Below are 7,029 nucleotides of genomic sequence, written 5' to 3'. Positions count from 1 at the left end.
TATTTTTTTTGTTTTTGATGTTATATACTTCCTACTAAACTGCATTCGATCACACTAAGCTGTCACCAGAAAAAAACTTATGTTATATAATGTACATTAATTATACGATGTATACATATATAATACTATATTATTATATTCAGCGTGAAATTACGTTCCTAGTTCAATTTTATTGATTCAGCTATATAATGACTAACAACAATATTATTTTGATAATATGATATTATAAACTGTACTTTTAAATTAACACGTTGGCGACGAGGGCCGTTTTCGCTGTTCTATTCATACCGTTTATAAAATTAAAATGGTAAAAAATCCACTTGTAGCGACACCCACCTAGTAGACAATATTGGTATCAGTCGATTTGTCTGACTGAGGTTAACACGTTTCTGTAATAATATTGGCGTCTACAAATAATGGAATGGAAAAATACCTTAACTTACAATATAATTGCATTTTCAAATTGGGAAGTTGACTTAAGTGACACCCTCTACGTCATCAATGTGTTAAAAATTTATCCAACTATTTTGTATTCAAGATAATTTACAATATGTACAAAAATGATTACAATAGGTAAACAAATCAGAAAGTTTGCAAAATCCCTTCTGAAGTTGTTTTAAAAACATTTTGTGGCTAGGTGTGGCGTGGTTCGTACACTCAACTGCAGAAACGCTCCGAGTGTACGAATCGGCCGGTGTTGCTAGCTCCCAGATGGATGACCACCTGAGATTTTAACAACAAATCCTTGCTCCACATACAAACGTGTTTCAAACTGTTCATTCCCCTACAAACAACCTACAAACATAAAAACAGATAATATCCATAATTGCCACGCTTAAGCTCAAAAAAAAAAAAGGTGGATAAGTAGGTGTCGCTCTGCTGTACAGTAGGTTAGAAGTGGGTCACTATAATGGACGGTGTTAAATTTGAATTCAATGATATAATATCATTGTATAAGAAAAACGATTCTGAGCGAAAACGGTCATTTAGCCTATGATATTACCAAGTATATTTGATGATATTATTGTGAATAAAGTAATTTATATATACCTAACCTATTTACGTGGAGCCTTGTCTTAAATTTTCAATCCTTAGCCATAATAGTTAAACATTTTATACATTTTTAACTACTAAATAATTAATAAATTAGATAAATGTTGTCAACATTTGAACTTTAAATACTTATAAAAAAAAATTGTGCCTATGTATTTTTAATATTTTTCAACTGCTATTAGAACGATATATCAGGAGCCTTATATTAAATTTTCAAGCTTTTTTACCCAACAAAAAAAATTGTATTGATATTAATAGAAAAGAAAACTAAAAAAATTGAAAACTGACAATTTCCGTAAACAGCTCAAAAAGAGTCAAAATATTTTAAAAATGTTATGGTGTATAGAAAATGCTAATATAAACATTCAGTCAAAATTTCATGTCCCTTCGGTCATTTGTTTTAGAGTTACACCAAAAATCAAAATCGATTTTCTCAAAAACAGATTTTGCGTGAAAATTCCCGTTTTTCCTTAATTTTTCTTTTGTTTTTCACGTCGCTTTTGAAAACTACTGGGAAATTTTTACTTTTGACCTCCCAAAGTACCAACTAGATTCTCTTTCCTATCAGAAAAGTTACTGTTGAAGAAAATCCAAGCACTTTTACTGTCCTAAAAGGTGATGACAGACACAAAAATAAAAAAATGAAAAAAAATAAAAATAAAAAAAACACACATCATTGTAAAATCAATACATTCATCGCTTCGCTCAGAATTTAAAAAAAAAAACATTTAATTTATTTAAAAAATAATATCAAAACATTTTATAAATTGTAATATTGTTTGTAACCATGGATAATTAATTTTAATACAATTTATTGATTATATTTTATCATAGAATTTTATTATATTATTATTGTATTGTTATCTATAGTCCGCTATAAATCAATATTTGTTTGTTTATAAAAAAAGTGAACTCTTTACGTTTTTCAATCATTTGAATATGACATTCTGGAATTTAATGTTTTTCAAACCGCAAGCTGTGTTTAGCGCAATTAGAAAAGTATCAACAATGAGCATGGTTGACAAGAACACTTTGCCCTACAAAAAGTTGGAGTCGAACTTGAGAATTGTGAAAGATAAGTACGTGTGGCTATATATTAATTTTTAATTACAAATTAAATTACTCCTATCTCTTATGAATCACATAATTATATCACTATGGACAATGTACTGGACGCAGCCTTGGATTAAGTAATTTGGTGGGGTTCTATAAGCACTTTCTCGAAAATATGGATAATTTATGTCATAAATATTTTTTTCAATTAAATTACAACTATTATTAAAAACGTCTCGGTCCCAATTTGTTTGTGGGCACTAGTGCACAGTATCTATAGTGCCTATATACGGTAATATTGCCCTGTGAGATGTATTCCATCATAGTCCGTGCTTAGTGGCGTCATTTCAGTATTTAATAGGTAGTGGTAAACGTATTGACCAGATCATATTATAATGAAATAAAAAAAACAGATAGCTAATTTTCACTTAAATTTTTTATCTCGATACATTTCTAATCTCAAATATTATTATACGTGTCTGAAGAAAAAGTAGCCTTAGTTTATGGTAAAAAAAGATGCAATGGAGTTAAATAATTATGGAATCTACCTACTTCAATGGCGTAATTATGTATATTTCTAGACAGAACCTAGAGGAATAAATTAAATTACAATAAGAAATATGACAGTTAAAAAGTAATTAAAATATCGAAGCATTTTATCTTTTATTATTATAGTGGTTTTTTCAAAATTATAGATAGGTTTAAGAAAAATTTATATCTAAATTTAAGAATTTTAATTTTGTTTTAAGAATTTCTATTATATTAGAAGACCTATGTGTCTTTAATATATTTGAACTAAAAAAATTTTAACTATAATTATCGTGAACAATTTTTTTAGTGCTTATGTACACAACATTATTTTTCCTTAAAATTAGAAATATTATACTTAGTTATGTTTTCTCATCAATAACATTTAAAATAATACAGTGGAAAATGCTCACCTTGCCTCCCATAAATGACGCCACTGTCCGTGGTCTAGATGACTAGATAAAGGAATTAAACAAGGTAATCTTACTGGGCAACTTTTTTTTTTAAATTTTCTTTCTGCTTTTAAAATATCTATTTTTACATACTGAAGAAAACGAATGTAAAATAAAAATGTAGGGGAAACTCTTATGTTTTAATGATACAACTTATAACCATTTTATGTTTTTGTTTTTTATACTGGTTTACGGACCTACCTAAGATTTATTTATTTATTTATTCATAAATACGGACAAAAGTCCAATTCACAATATATTTGTATAGATAACAATAATATAATATAATTTAAAATAATAAAATATAACATAATAATAGATGAAACGATTAATATATAGAATAATAGGAATAATAATAATAATAATAATAATAATGATTATAATAATAAAAATAATAATAATAATAATAATAAAATACATTCAATGTTTATTAAAATAATTTACTATTTTCCGAAGACATTAAAATATTTTATATAGATAAAAAAAAAGATTTTGGAGTCACCACTAGTTTGTACCCATATAAACGCCGAATGATGGATTATTTAAAAGCTACCTCACGTGGTTATATTTCTGAAGATGCTATGAGGTACAGTGAATCATTTTTGACTAATGACAAAGGCAGTAATTATGACCTTGTCGTATTAGCATAACATTGTAATAGTTCAAGGAAAAAGGATAACCTGGTCATATAATGAGTGTCTTCTCTTCTAAATAAAATAAATCACTAAACCATTGTCTAGTTGTTACTACTGCTCTACTGGCTTTTGAAATAACCTCAGTATGTCTTTTTACTATATTTTTGTGTCTATTTAAAAATAATTTAAACAATTTCCTATCAGGCCGATCGTTATTGAATGGATTTTTTCTTTGCAAATCTTTTACAAATTTTGTTTAGAGTATAATTTTGTATAACATTTTCTGAATGTACAAGGACACCGACTTTAGACATTGCAAAAATGTAATATCAATTTTATTCTCCTCAAACTGTGTTACGTCCCATTCATTCTGTTGTTTGTAACTAAATTCGTAGCAGTGTTGAGTTTATCTAGATAAATATTATTTTATCTTTTATCTTATCTAGATAAATAAAGATTATTAATTTACACAGTTATCTAAGATAAAAATCACCGTTATCTAGATGAATATATTCAGATAATTTAATTTATTCAACGGCTTTTATTTATTATAATTTATAGGTAGACAATTAAGTAATTTATTAAGTAGGTAGTATTTACTAATTACTATCAACATTTTCGATAACATACTATTAAGTTATTCTATATTGCTACGAGCTAACGGAGAGTGCCATAAAAAATTATAAAAAAAATTATCCGATAATTTATCTAGATGAAAAAAATTTTTATTCATCTTTATCTAGATAAATAAATAATTTAATTAACTTTATCTTTATCTAGATAACATTATTATAAGCGATTGATGTAATCATTTATTCAATGATGAGTATTTTTTTTATTTCTTTTTGTGTATGTACACGATAAATAACCGAAAGAATGCTTCAAACTTTGACCTGAGTCGTTTCTGAGGGAAAGTGAATCTAGTTGGTATTTACTAGAGGACAAAAGAGGATTTTCATAAGCAAACAAAAATAAAAAAAAGGAAAAACAGAGATTTTTACGCATAACCAGTTTTTGAGAAAAGCGATTTTGATTTTTGGTGTAACACTAAAAAAAAACCGTAGACACTTTTTCACCGAATGTTTATATGACCATTTTATGTACCTACAAGGAAACATTTTCAAAATATTTGGACTTTTTTTAACTATTTATAGGCATCAAAAAATTAATAGTTTTTTATAGATTTTTTTAAAAATTTCACTGTCAAAAAATTAAAAAATGTTTTACAATTTACAATGTTCGTCATACGTCGTTATTAGTGATAATTAAAAAAAAAATGAGTATAAATCTACAGTAACTTTTTATGAGCAATGAGCGTCTGACATTGGAATTTTGCTAAAATTCGTTCAAAATTAAAATTACAAAAATTTGCCAATTATTTTGTGTTGGAAATTCATAAAGTTTTAGATTCTGAGCGGAGCGATGAATGTATTGATTTTACAATGATGTGTGTTTTTTTATATTTTTCAACACAGTTCTTAGTGCATTTCATTCGGTATGTCTTACCTGTTTTTTTTTTTATCAAGGTAGACAAACTTATGAGGAATCTTGTATTACACTTTCAAAAATTAGATTTAAAAAGAAAATTGTTATAAATTATTAATTCAAAATAATTTGCTATCTTTCATATTTTGTTCTATATTTTATCAAGATTTTAACTTTAAATACTTATAAAAAAAAATTGTGACAGGTTTTTTAATACTTTTCAAACGTTATTGTAACAATATATTAGAAGCTATTGTATTCAATTTTCAAGCTTTTTCAGCTTTTTCTTGTCCGTAAACAGTTTAAAACAAATCAACATTTTTAACGCGTAGAAAATTCTAGCATAAACAAACCGTGAAAATGTTACCTAAATACATTATACGGTCATTTGTTTTAGAGTTACACCGAAAAAAAAATCGATTTTGTATGAAAATTCCCGTTTTTCCTTAATTTGTATGCTGTTTTTCCCGGCGATTTTGAAAACTATTGGAATTATGACCTCTCAAATGCACCAACTAGATTCACTTTCTCATCGAACAAGATACTGTTGAAGGAAATGGAAGCAGTTTTCCTGTCCCAAACGGTGACGACAGACACAATAAAAAAACACACATCATTGTAAAATCAACACAATGATTGCTCCACTTAAAATCTAATATACTTGAAAAAATATTTAATTTCTTTTTCATTGATTAGCAAGACTCAATAATAAATTATAAATTATATTAATATGTATAAGAAATAGATTTTTTTTAAAGATGTAAATCTTATATTATAAACATTATTAGCTATTTGTAGATTCTGAGCTGAAAATAGATATTTATTTTTAATTTTTAATTTTTAATTTTTTTTTTTGTGTCTGTCATCACGATTTGGGACAGTAAACAGCTTTGATTTTCTTCAACGGTAACTTGCTGGATGGGAAAGTGAATCTAATTGGTGCATTCAGGAGTTCAAAATTCACAATAGTTTTCAAAAACGCCGGAAAAATCGACAAAATGAATTTTGGTTTTTGGTGTAACTCTAAAACAAATGGCCGTAGATACACACTGAGATTTTCACTGGTTTTCGCTGGTTTATATTATCATTTTCTATAAGTAGGAATAAAAAGAGATTTCTGGAACCTCAACCTGCTGGCTCAACCCTATACCTGATGGATCAACCCGTGTACACCTCTGCTCAACCCATGGTTGCGCTTCTACTCAACCCACGGGTTGAGTCTTTCTATCACATTACAACATTCGCATACTAAAAAAAATACGAAAAAAAAAATTAAAGGTCATGATCCATTATGACTCATTCATACTCATCTTTATTTTTTTTTCGTGTTTTTGGTGATGTCGGAGGGTTTAGCTGGGTAAAATATAGTCGTGCACGTATGCGAGTGATTGTGATATCTGAATTCGAACCGCATGGATGTTAATTATGAATTGGATGATCTTTAATGTATCTTGAGTTAAACAGTTAACGTATGAAATCATCATAATGATAATAATTATATGTGTTTTTATTAAAATTACGATATTTGTATATGGATTTAGTATGAAAATAGTTTATATTTGAGGTATAAATATGTTTATATTTACGATCAATAGGCTGATGTTTATGAGAACTACAGAAATATAATATTTCTCGTGTGGATGCATCTAATATGATTTTTTAATACGAATATGAAGTTTGTATATATTTTCATTGAAAATATGATATTATTATACAAATATGTGTACCTATCAATTATTTAGAGTAAAGTCGAATACAATAAAAGCTATATTTATATCAGCATTGTAGACTGTTGAAATTATACATTTTTGCGAGATTTTTAA

This window comes from Metopolophium dirhodum, chromosome 1 (genome assembly GCF_019925205.1).
Source record: "Metopolophium dirhodum isolate CAU chromosome 1, ASM1992520v1, whole genome shotgun sequence".
Lineage (NCBI taxonomy): Eukaryota > Metazoa > Arthropoda > Insecta > Hemiptera > Aphididae > Metopolophium > Metopolophium dirhodum.
Note: the sequence above shows the minus strand (reverse complement) of the source record.